Source organism: Terrapene carolina, unplaced genomic scaffold, assembly GCF_002925995.2.
Source record: "Terrapene carolina triunguis isolate 2854851 unplaced genomic scaffold, T_m_triunguis-2.0 Scaffold714, whole genome shotgun sequence".
In the NCBI taxonomy this organism is placed as follows: domain Eukaryota; kingdom Metazoa; phylum Chordata; order Testudines; family Emydidae; genus Terrapene; species Terrapene triunguis.
Window position 1 is genome coordinate 6,317,351 of NW_020665065.1, and position 11,653 is coordinate 6,329,003.

General features: G+C 42.3%; 1 protein-coding gene across 1 annotated transcript in view; it reads left to right on the forward strand.

Annotated features, from left to right (window-relative positions):
* Positions 1–267: 267 nt before the first annotated feature.
* LOC112107775 (solute carrier family 35 member E2A) overlaps positions 268–11,653 on the forward strand; it is a 26,720-nt gene continuing 15,334 nt past the window's right edge. The window contains exon 1 of the mRNA XM_026659985.2: positions 268–313. The gene's annotated coding sequence lies outside the window, so the exon portion shown is untranslated. The remainder of the gene's footprint in view (positions 314–11,653) is intronic.

Below are 11,653 nucleotides of genomic sequence, written 5' to 3' on the forward strand. Positions count from 1 at the left end.
GGGGGGACGGGGGAGTTACCCCTCCTGGGGTGTGCGGGGCTCAGGCCCCCGGCCGGGGCGGAGCGGAGGAGGCTGCCGGTGCAGCGTTACTGGCCAGCCCCCAGCGCCTGCCCCGCTCCCAACTCCGCGGCGGAGGCCGGTTGGCCCTGCCTGCAGCGGGCGGGGGCAGAGCTTTGGTCGGCCCGGGCGGGGCAAGCTGAGCTGCGCCGCCTCCTCCCCTTAGCAGCCCGAGCGGCGGGATGGCTCGGGCCGGGACTGCGGCAGGTGGCGGCAACGGCGGGGACGGTCCGGGCTGAGATCCGGCGAGAGGCAGGTGGGACGGGGCGGCCCCCTGCAGGGACAGGCGGTTCTTGGGGCGGGGGTCTCTGCTGGGGGAGGGCAGGCGGTTTATTGGGGGGTCTCTGCTGGGGAGGAGCAGGCGGTTTATTGGGGGGTCTCTGCTGGGGAGGAGCAGGCGGTTTATTGGGGGGTCTCTGCTGGGGAGGAGCAGGCGGTTTTTGGGGGTCTCAGCTGGGGGTGGGGCAGGCTGTTATTTTGGGGGGATCTCTTCTATGGGAGGGGCAGGTGGCTTATTTGGGGGGTCTCTACTGTGGGAGCAGGGCAGGTGGTTTATTTGGGGGGGGTCTGGTGGGGGAGGAGGTCTCTATTGGGGTAGGGGGTAGGTGCAGTATCACAATGACAAATAGAATCTGGGGCTTCCGTGGACTGGGAGTTGGGAGCTTGTGGGGGGGGGTCTAATCCTGACTGCTGCAAACTGACTTCAGGGAAGTCTGTGTCTCTGTTTCCCTCTCAGTAAAATGGTGATAATATCACCTGCATTGCTTTGTAGAATGATTTGGGATCTGTGGATCGAGGCGCTATATAGGCATTGATTTGATCTTCTTTGACTGTGAGTTTTGCCTCTCCCTGAGACGGTAGATTTGAGTGAGTTTACTCTCCTGACCTGTGAAGTAAATTACTAAAACACTTTTATGGCTGACAGTTTGCAGAATTTGAAACAACCAAGGCTTGTTTCATAGCAAAACCAGTGGTGATCTAGCAACAAAAAAAGGTTTTGAAATAAATGCACGTTTGTAGGCTTCCCCTTCTCCCTTCTGCAAAGTTCCTTGCATGAGACTATCAGGAATTCAGCTACTAGGAGGTGGTATCATTCTAAGATAAGGATTTAAACCCAAGGCTCAATGTGAGTGCTGGACTCTGCCTGTGTGGAGCAGCTTGTTGCAGTCCAGAAAGTGCAGCTGTCAGGAATGTGGCATGAAATGTGTGTGCTGAGTGTCAGTTCTGAACTACAGCTCTTATTTTTAACGCCTTAGAATCCTTAATGTTTCCATTTTGGAGGCCATCTAATCATTGGATTAATACACCAGTTTCTCATCTCTGGAGATTAAGTTTCAAAGCCTGGAGGAGGTCATGATTGAAAATATTACTTTTTAAAAAAACACATGTATTCATTTGTTTGATCGGCTCAGTCTAGTCCTCAGGAGAGTGATGTCGGCATTGCAAAGCTGCTGTATGAGTTACAGTTGTGCTCTAGAGAGGCCTTGCACTGGATTATAGGTCAGGATTGATTTTGCTGTGCTCTGTGGGGTTCCGTGAACTGGAATAGTAAAGATGCTCCAAGATTGTGGTGCACTAGCAGATCTTAGGCGTGGTCTACACTAAAAAGTTAGGTTGACCCAGCTATGTCACTCAGAGGTGTTGAAAAATCCACATCCCCGAGTGGCATAGTTAAGCCAGCCTAACCCCTGCTGTAGACGGCGCTAGGTCATTGGAAGAATTTTTCTGTCGACCTAGGTACCACTCCTCAGGGAGGGAGGTGGATTACCTATGCCGATGGGAGAATCCCTCCTGTTGGCAATAGGCAGTGTCTACACTGAAGTGCTATAGTGGTGGGGCTGTGCCCCTGTTGCATTTCAAGTATAGACAAGCCTAGAATGTCAGTGGAATGGTGGCATTGAATGGTATCATTGGGATTGAGATGCACTGGCAAAGCTGTTGCGGGTGCAGAGAAACTTTTGTGGCACCTATCTACACATTCGTTCCAAGTGCTGTTTTAAAATAAAACCCTGTTTGGTGACATTAGGTGCTTAGGGCTGAATATTCTCTCACTGAGTTACTTCCGTTTTAGGTGCTTCACCTATTGGGCACAATGAAGTATCAAACAACTTCAGTCTTGCTCTTGGTGCTCAAATGCTGACATTTCTCAAAAGCGAGTGTTATGTGGTCTTTGCTTTGCAGCCACATCTTAAATACTTGCTCATAAGTGTCTTGAGTGTTGTGATCTCTGTATAATGAAATGCATGTTTTTAAATGTTTAGAATTCTATTTTATGCATGTTTATCACTCTGTAGGCAGTGTCCCATATTGCATACTAGATTAAAATGAGAGGTGTGCACACAGAGCTTTTGTCTGCAGGGTACTATGCTTGGCAGGGAAAGGGGGCTGGGATTTGTCTTTCCCTGTAGATTAGCCTTATTCACTTATTAAATAGTTGACAACCATCTTTTTCTGGTGTTTTGAGATGAAAAAGAGTTTGTTTACCGGGTACTTTGTAGAAATTGCCCAAGGAGAATATCTTCTTTCATATAAGACATATAGACGTTGTATGTAGAGAGAACATAGCACAGATTTTCTTTGTTCTCTTTCCTAGGTCGTGTTCCTCTTGAGATGCTTTGTATTAATCTCAAAGGTCAAAAGTGTTAACGGTGTTATAAGCGCTTTCACTGTGCAACATTAAACAGTTTTGAACAGTGTTCAGGGTTTGGTATACAGAGACCTCAGCCTGCTTAGCATAGGTGCTGGAACTAAGAGTGCTGGTGGTGCTGACGCAACCCCTGGCTTGAAGTGGTTTCCATCATATACAGGGTTTACAGTTTGGTTCAGTGGCTCTCAGCAGCCCCCCCACTATACAAATGGTTCCACCGCCCTTTCTGCTTAGTACCATGACAAATCCTTTTTAACCTTTTACGAAAGATACAGACAGGGCCGGCTTTAGGCCGATTCCCCCAAATCGGACCCCGCGCCGAAGAGGGCCCCGCGCCCTAAAGAAGAGCGCCTAACTTTTTAATTTTTACTCATCCGGCGGCAGTCCGGGTCTTTGGTGGCATTTCGGCGGCGGGTCCTTCAGTGCCGCAGAAGACCCGGGGCGAGTGAAGGACCCGCTGCCGAAGTGCCGCTGAAGACCCGGACCACCGCCGGGTATTCGAATCGGGCCCCGCACTTCCTAAAGCCGGCCCTGGATACAGGAAAGGAGAAAAAACAGTTAAAGCATTTGAAATGTAAAGCATTAAGTAAAGCTTTAATTTTAGCAACATTTCTTGTTCCTTTTCCCTTTAGCTGGAGAGAGTTTAAGAAGGAAAACCACCCTTGTCTGACAGTCTCTTAGATGGTATCAAAGATGGTGATAACTGTTCTTTTGGGTAAAAGAGAAAAAGTTAGTTTAGATGGGCTGGAGCTGTTGAAGTCTGATCCCATTTCATCCAGGGTGGTGTTTGGGATTCAACTGGAGCCGGTAGAGGTGGCAGTGTTATCAATGTCCCTCTCTTTGGCCTGGTCTGGTCAGGACACCTCTCAAAATTAGGATGACAAAGGCCAAGGGTCCCAGCAGGTGGTGTGGCTGGCAGCCATGATAGTGAAGCTTGCTTCAGTAGCCTCCATCTGTTCTTTCCCCTCCAAAGTCTCTTTATTTGAAGGACCCAAAAAGGGAGTGATGAGTGGAATAGCTCATCCTCTCATTATTTTGTGCACCAGGTAGGCCTAATATACAACACATCAGTTTTGGTTCCTTAATTTCCAATACAATTTGTTTTTACCAAACATGATTCCAACATAGTCCTGGAATCATATCAACGTGGCTTTTTGTTTGGACTAATTTAGTCTCTCAGTCTGGTTCTCTTGCACCTGTTTATAACATTCACTATTAAAAATTACTTGGCCTACTTTCATTATCATTTGTTATTATCGATTATTGTAACATCTTATGAACGTTCATATACTTTTTACACTTGAACTCACAATTAGGGTAAATTTGTTGTCCCAGTTATCATAACAAGTCTCTTCAGATTGCTTATTGATGAATTTCCAGTCTCTGAAAAATAAGTGGACTAAGGTGGAAATTCTCCTCTCAGATGCACAGGGCAGACCTTGATCTTTAGAGTCTGTTTACTTAATGGGAGACACACCTAGGTCAGGTGTGCATGGTATCTGATTTGAGGCCAGTCAGTTGGGTACAAGAGGAGAATTTTGCACTAAAGATTCAGTGAAATACCTGAAAATGACATGAGCTGAGAAATGGAAGTTTCTAGAAGAAACTATTAGACCACACATCACAGACACAAGAAGTTCTCAGCACTCTCCAATGAAAACTCTTCAAGTATAGAAATACTCAGTATGCTTACTGGGACTGCCATGATAGACTGTTATAAGGTTATGCAGTGTACTGTGTACTCAAAAAATTAAGCTGTAATATGCATTTAAGAGATAAGATAAGACCCACTATATTGGGAATGATACTTTTTTATTTCTATTCTATTATTGTATATTTCTTGTTAGCATACATGTTTACTTTTATAATGTGATTATTTTATGTTCTTTGTATTGTTTTTCTTGATGTGCTATCTTTCATTTATTTAATGTATTTCTTTTGGTCAATTTAAAACACTAATTGTTTGTGCACATGCATATTTTATCTATAAAATAAATCCTTATGTATCGGGATTTTAATCTTATGCAACTTCTGCATATTATATATAACACACACTTCTAAAATGAGGGTTATAATTACATTTGCTCCCAAAAGGTTATTTTAAGTAATTACTGTTGTGAGGATTTTGATCCTGTGTTAGATAGTGAGGCAGTCTTATACAGAAAAAGGTTTGATACGCAAGTTGGTTTTGAATCTGCAGTTGCTTTTATCTTTCCTGGTCTTTTGTTGTTTATCAGAACCTGGCTCTGAAAAGCTCTTGGCTTTTTCACTTTGTAAACAAGATTATTGGGTGTTCTTAGGCAGAGTTGGGTGGAAGCCATCCAATCATCTGTAGCTCTGCCACAGAAGTACTCAAAAGGATTGTGCAAGGAAAATTCAGGTCAGTGTTGTCATTTCTGCTCAGTGTCTCCAACTGGATTTTCACCAGCTGCCTCTTGTTTCCTTGGCATCTCTGATGCATTGCTAGAGGTAAAAACTTTTGCCTATTTTTAAATTTGTTGTAAGTAGAGCTGGAGGAAAATTGTTGGATGAATAGTATTGGTTGACCTGAAAATATTTGCAAAATTGACACACATAGTTTTGGCCATTCACAAAAAAGGGGGAGAAGGAAAAGGTAGTGCCATCCTCTTCCCGCCTTATAATCTTTGGCCCTGTCTTGGAGATCCAAGTTTGAATCCCTACTCTAGAACAGACCCAAACCAGTTTTTTTGTTTTTTTTTAATTTCGAACTGCCACCAAACTGAAAAATCAGTTATTCTCCCAGTTCTAGTTGGAATTGATTTGTTTTGCTATATAAGCCTTAATTGAGACCGATGTATTAACTTGTCCACCATACTCAATTACATTAGTTTGGAATGTTATGCTTTAGTCTGAACAAATTTGTGTTATCACTAAAGAACTATAGCTAGATAGCAGAATGTAATTATCAATAATCTTACTGATCTGCAATGTTGATTTAGTTGATTTAAAAGGACACTGGTCCTTTCTTTTGTATTTTCTAGAAAGAAAAAAAATCTTTCTTCAGAAGTATATTTTCTTTCTGAGTACTTGGAGAAGAACAATCACTTTATACTCTGCAGAACTGTTATGATGACTGGTTGTCTTGAAGAACATTTCTAGATAAGACAGGCTTATCCATTACACAGTATCCTACAGACTGTCACCTTGATGTTGTTCCTATAGTTGTGCAAACTGGTGCTGCCATCAGTAAGATTATATTTATGACAAAGGCCACTTATTTGCTGACTGAAAGTGGTTTCAGCCATTTGCTATTCAAACAAACTATGAGAAAATAAGGAATCTGATATAAATCCCTAATCTAGGAAATTCATAGTTACAGCTTTTTTCCCAGCATGATTAGCCTATTAGGTACTATTAGGAAACATATATATTTTTGATAAAATATTCTACTCTTACAAATTAAAAAATCCCAATCCCTAATCTGTTTTCTTCCCTTTATAACTAACACACTTTTCTTATTAAATTCTTTAAGAAAATGTTGCTGCTTCTGTGAGCTGTCAGTTTCAGTTTAGAGTATTTATGGTCAGACTGTGAACTCCTAGAAATGGAGAGGGAAGGGGGAATGGGATTTTAAAAAAAAAGATATGCTGTAGTTCAAAAATAATTATTTTGGGGCAATTCTTTGGCCTGTGTTATACAATGGTCCTCACTGGCCTTGGAATCTATGGGTACATCTACACTGCAAACAAAAAAATCAACCCTGTGACAGCAAGTTTCAGAGCCCAGGTCAGCAGACTCGGGCTTATGCTACGGGGCTAAAAATAGGAGTGTAGACATTTGGGCTTGGGCGTGTGTCCAGGCTCTGGAATCCAGGGAGGGTCTCAGAGCCCAGGCTCCAGCACCAGTGGGAACATCTACATTGCTATTTTTAGCCCCATAATGTGACCTCCATGAGTCCCGAGTCAGTGGATCAGGGCTCTGAGATTCACTGCTGTGGGTGTTTTTTTGCAGTATAGATGTATCCCTATGAGTCTATGAGTGCAGGATATTCTTCAAATAGCTTCTCAAATGTGATGTTTTCATGCCTAAATAAGAGGTAGCAGTCTCTGGATTCTTATCTAGTTCCTTCTTTTACACTCCAGTATTGATTTGAGTCACTCAGAGATTTTATTGTATATTTATTTTCTCATTTTTAATGTAGCATGCTTTATTTTTAATACACTTTTAGTGTTGGGGGTGGACTAGGGAAGCTCTATAAAATACACCGTCTGCTGCTTGTTCTTACACGCCAGAAGATTCAATTTCTGTTTGTAATCCAACACAGTCTCCCAACCACTGCCACGTTTTCATCTATCTGTAAACATCATGACCGTTGGTATCAGGGGAGGATGACCAAATTAATCCCAGATGGGGAACTATTTCAGCCAATGTAAAACTTTCCAGTTAATTTAAGGTACCAGCTCAGTAATTTGGGTGTGTGTGTGTTTGTTTTCTCTTAAAATCCTTTAATTGCTAGAGTGTTAACTTTTACTGAATGTCATGCTGTTTAACAAAATGATACCAAATATGATATAAAAATGCTGCGGGGGTTGGGAACCTCATTATTATATTTTGAGCTAAAAAGTAGGAAACCTGGAACAATGTTTCTATCCAAATAAAAAAATAAAAAAAAACTGTAGCTATTCTCTCTGCAAATTATGAATATTTCAGCAGGATTCTACAGGGCACAAGGGAGACACAAAATATTGGCCACTGTTTTGGATTCTCTACATCTGTGCCCAAGGGACAAAGCCAAGCCACCGTATGTTGTGATCCTTTCATATCTCAGAAGGGTATGGCAAGTCATTGCTTTGATGCAATACTCCCCAGGTGTACCAGGGGCTATAAGGAATAGTAATGCTGATTCAGTAGGTAGCAGTCTTCCCTTTGTTTCATTACTGAACAGAAATCCTAGAATGGAAGTAGGAGACACAGTGTTGCTAAAACTGCTGTCATCTTGATATTATTTGACCATTTGTTACTAAAGAGCCCAAGTGACTTGGCTAAATTCCAACTTGTGTAATTACATTCCACCAACCAAAGTTCCCACTGCAGTTTCAAGTGGATATATTCTTCACTTCCTGTCTTCATTATTGTGTAGAGTTACTTTGCACTGTAGACAGTTTTTACAGTTGGTAGTTTTGTTTCTTGAGTGTGGGAATTGTGAAGTCTTAATTCTTATGCTGGAAGGAACAAGAATCAGAACAACATTGTACTATCCCATCAAGTTCTCCAGAGATGGAGAGTCCTCCCTGAAGTTTGTCAGTATTGTTCTACATCTCTAGATAATGGATTGCTCTGAAGACAGTCAGGGGCGGCTCTATGTATTTTGCTGCCCCAAGCATGGCAGTCAGGCGGCTTTCGGCGGCGCCCTTGCGGGAGGTCCGCTGGTAACGCGGATTCGGCGGCATGCCTGCAGGAGGTCCGTCGGTCCCGCGGCTTTGGCGTATCCGCTGCCGAATTGCTGCCGAAGCCGCAGGACCAGCGGACTTCCTGCAGGCATGCCGCAGAAGGCTCCCTGACTGCCGCCCCCACGGCGACCGCCAGGCTGCCCCCCACGGCTTGCCGCCCCAGGCACGTGCTTTGTGCACTGGTGCCTGGAGCCGCCCCTGAAGACAGTTGAAGCCCACCTCCAGCCCAGAGAGTGAGGAATTTTTTGGTGTCTTTTTAATCCCTTGCAAATGAAATGCTTGTGCAGAAATAGCTGAATATTACTACAGTATAATTGCTTTATAGTGAGTAACTGACACATTGCTTTTCCCCACTCTGCATCATTCCCTTTTATTCCATTGACTTATATTTTAAAAAAAATCCCATTTGTATGAAAAGAAGTCTATTTTGCAGTAATAGGAATTCAACGAGTGAAATCTTCCCTGATCAGAGACCAACATATTGCCCTAGGAAGATGTTTTGCTGTGTAATCTCCATGGTTTGTGTCCTTGTACTCCCCCCCCCCCCCCTTTAAAACCAAGTTCTTGAAGGGAGGACACAGTTACTTTATATGTGGCAAAGAACTCAATCTTGGATTCCCTATCTTCATTAACAGTTCAATAAACAGAGTACTGTTCTTAAAACAGGAGACTCAGTCCAACTCTGCTGTACATTAAATGGCTATGAATGATAAAGATAAATATTTTATGACATTTAATATCTCTCTTGGCTAGAAGCTGCTGTAGCCTATTTTAGTTTGTTCACCATGGCATTAATGTAGTTTCCCGTACATGTTTCACTGGTTGTCATGTTGTAAATATATTTAGAGTCCCATCCTGTGAACACTTCCACATTCGTAACTATGCTCAAGGAAGGTAATGCTTTTGAAGTCAATGCGACTAGTACTGGAACTAAATTTTCACTACATTATGGTTCATTGAGCGCCTATTCTTTACTGATTCAGCAGTGTACACTGTAAATTTAATCAAAGGAGTTCCGTGAGAAAGGATACAGTGGTTGAAAAGGTTCTCAAAGCTTATGCACAGGTACAATAAAACACAGATTTACTGAGAACCAGTTAGCAGTTGAAGCAGCTTACCTCCCATCCCCACCTCTAGTATTTCATGTGCCTCTCCTCAGAGACACTGTTGTAGGTCCCCCAATCATGGATCGCGGTGGAACAGGGACGTGTCTTTCACTATGCTGACGGATGTTTTGGGAAGCTGGTTGACTGGCTAGCTCCTTATTGAACTCAAGGCAGGAGTTACTAGAATTGCAGATATTACAAAGCTTGCTGGTCAGTCAAACCACTTTCCCTGATTTTTATGAATCCCTTATTTTTCCCAAATATTTTAGCTGTCTCCCTGAAACCTTTGGAAAATTGACACTATTCTTAATAACAACGCGGAGTCCGGTGGCACCTTAAAGACTAACAGATTTATTTGGGCATAAGCTTTCCATGGGATCTTTCCACGCATCTGAAAAAGTTGGGTTTTTTACCCACAAAAGCTTATGCCCAAATAAAGTTAGTCTTTAAGGTGCCACCGGACTCCTCGTTTTTGTGGATACAGACTAACACGGCTATCCCTCTGATGCTATTCTTAATAAATTTATAATCAGCAGATAATGACTAGAGCTGATATGAACTGTGTTCCTGCTAGTGAGCTTTAGAATTAGACATATTTTTTGGTGAGATTTCTGCCATTCATTTCCTTTGGTCAGGCCAAGTCATCAAATTGTTAGGTTCTCAGATACTGCGGTAGTGGGGTAACTTATAAGTACCTGAGAGAGAGAGAGATCAGTACCAAGCCTAAATGTATCACTGTGCAACAAAAGAAAATGTTCAGTTTTTCCCAGGGAAATGTTAAATGTTTGCAGTTCCAGGTCGCTAACAGCTGCAGAAATTAGTCATCCTCAGATCATGAGATCCTACAATTTCATGGCCTTGTTCTGCGTGAATGTTTGAGGGTGCATGTGGGCTTAATCCAGGCTGAACTAGTTGAATCAAAGGGGAAGGAGGCTTTCAGTATTACTGTAGAATTTACAATTATGTAAAACTCAGTGCTTCAAAGTGTCAGACTTAGAGAAGAAAGGAGTTTGCCCAAAATTTGTGCTGCAGCACTCTTAAGCAATTTGTCTGTTTAAAAAAATAATACTGAATGTATTTAGCTCATAAGTGAAATTAACCACCTTAAAAGCATTTTTAGATCAACATGAATATATGAGGTACAGGAATCAGTATAGGAAGGGCCAGTACCCTAGCACTCTTTCATAACAATGGGTGTTCTGCTGCTGGTAGGAGGAAACGGGTGCAGTGGTGGATAGGAGGAGGTCCATTTTGCTACAGAATAAAAGTAATATCTGCGAAGTAGAAACTTTCAATACAGAATAGTTGAAGTTCAGTGGGACTACAAAAGCTATGATACAGTGAAACTTATTAACTTTTCAGTCTCATTTATCAAAGGTTTTGTAATGCCCATGTCAAGTCTGGCTTAAAAAAAAAAGAGAAGAAAGCAAATGTGTATCCTGGCGAATTTACTGAATAAACATTTTCCTATAAAAACCAGTGCAGGTCCATTAGCTCTTACTAACTCCTGTGGGTTTTGTACTTGCTGTGTATGTTTGCTGTGCTGCCATTGTTCAGATGCACTGTTGTATAACGACCTCATTGCAGACATTGTTTCCAAGATGCCCATGGTAACCTGCCACCAAATAGTGGCATTTTTTAAACTCTTCAATCAGTTGAGTGTCCTCAGAGACACTGATACTTTAAATCAGTGATACTCAGACCCGGTGGTTCAGGAGCCAACTTAGCGATCAACATTACTCAAAAGAGCCACAGTAATGTGAATTAATTGTTTCATTTACCATTTTATATGTGCGTGTGTGCGTGTGTGTGTGTGTGTATTATTCTCATAGCAAAATGACTGACCAAGTATTATTATTTTATCAACTACAATTGGTTAATAACCTAGTAAATGCATCCTGTTTGGTTTATAACTTAGTTTGATTAATAATTAAATCACACAATGTTTTAACATCATGCGCTGCAAAGAGCTGCAGGAGACACAGTAACGAGCCACTTGTGGCTCTCGAGCCTCAGTCTGTGTCATTGCTCTAAATATACCTTTCCAACTTGCTCATTCATGTAGGAACTACTTGTTTGGAACCAGTAGCTTCTCCATGAAAGGCCCCACCTATAATTCATTTCCTTTCTACCTGAGCTGTTCTCTTGTCTTCACTCTCCCCCACTCCCAGAATATAGACTACAAACTAAAAAAGTAAATCTGTTGGTGGCTTTTTATGCTGATGGTAAAAAGTTACTATAGAACAATTTAGCCCTTACTGCAAACTTTGGACCCTATTTGTGAAAACAGATTACTTGCATTACTGTGAATATGTCACATAGTTTATGTGGAAGAACAGACAGCATAGGGCAGGGGTCGGCAACGTTCGGCACGCGGCTCGCCAGGGTAAGCACCCTGGCGGGCCGGGCCAGTTTTATTTACCTGCTGACGC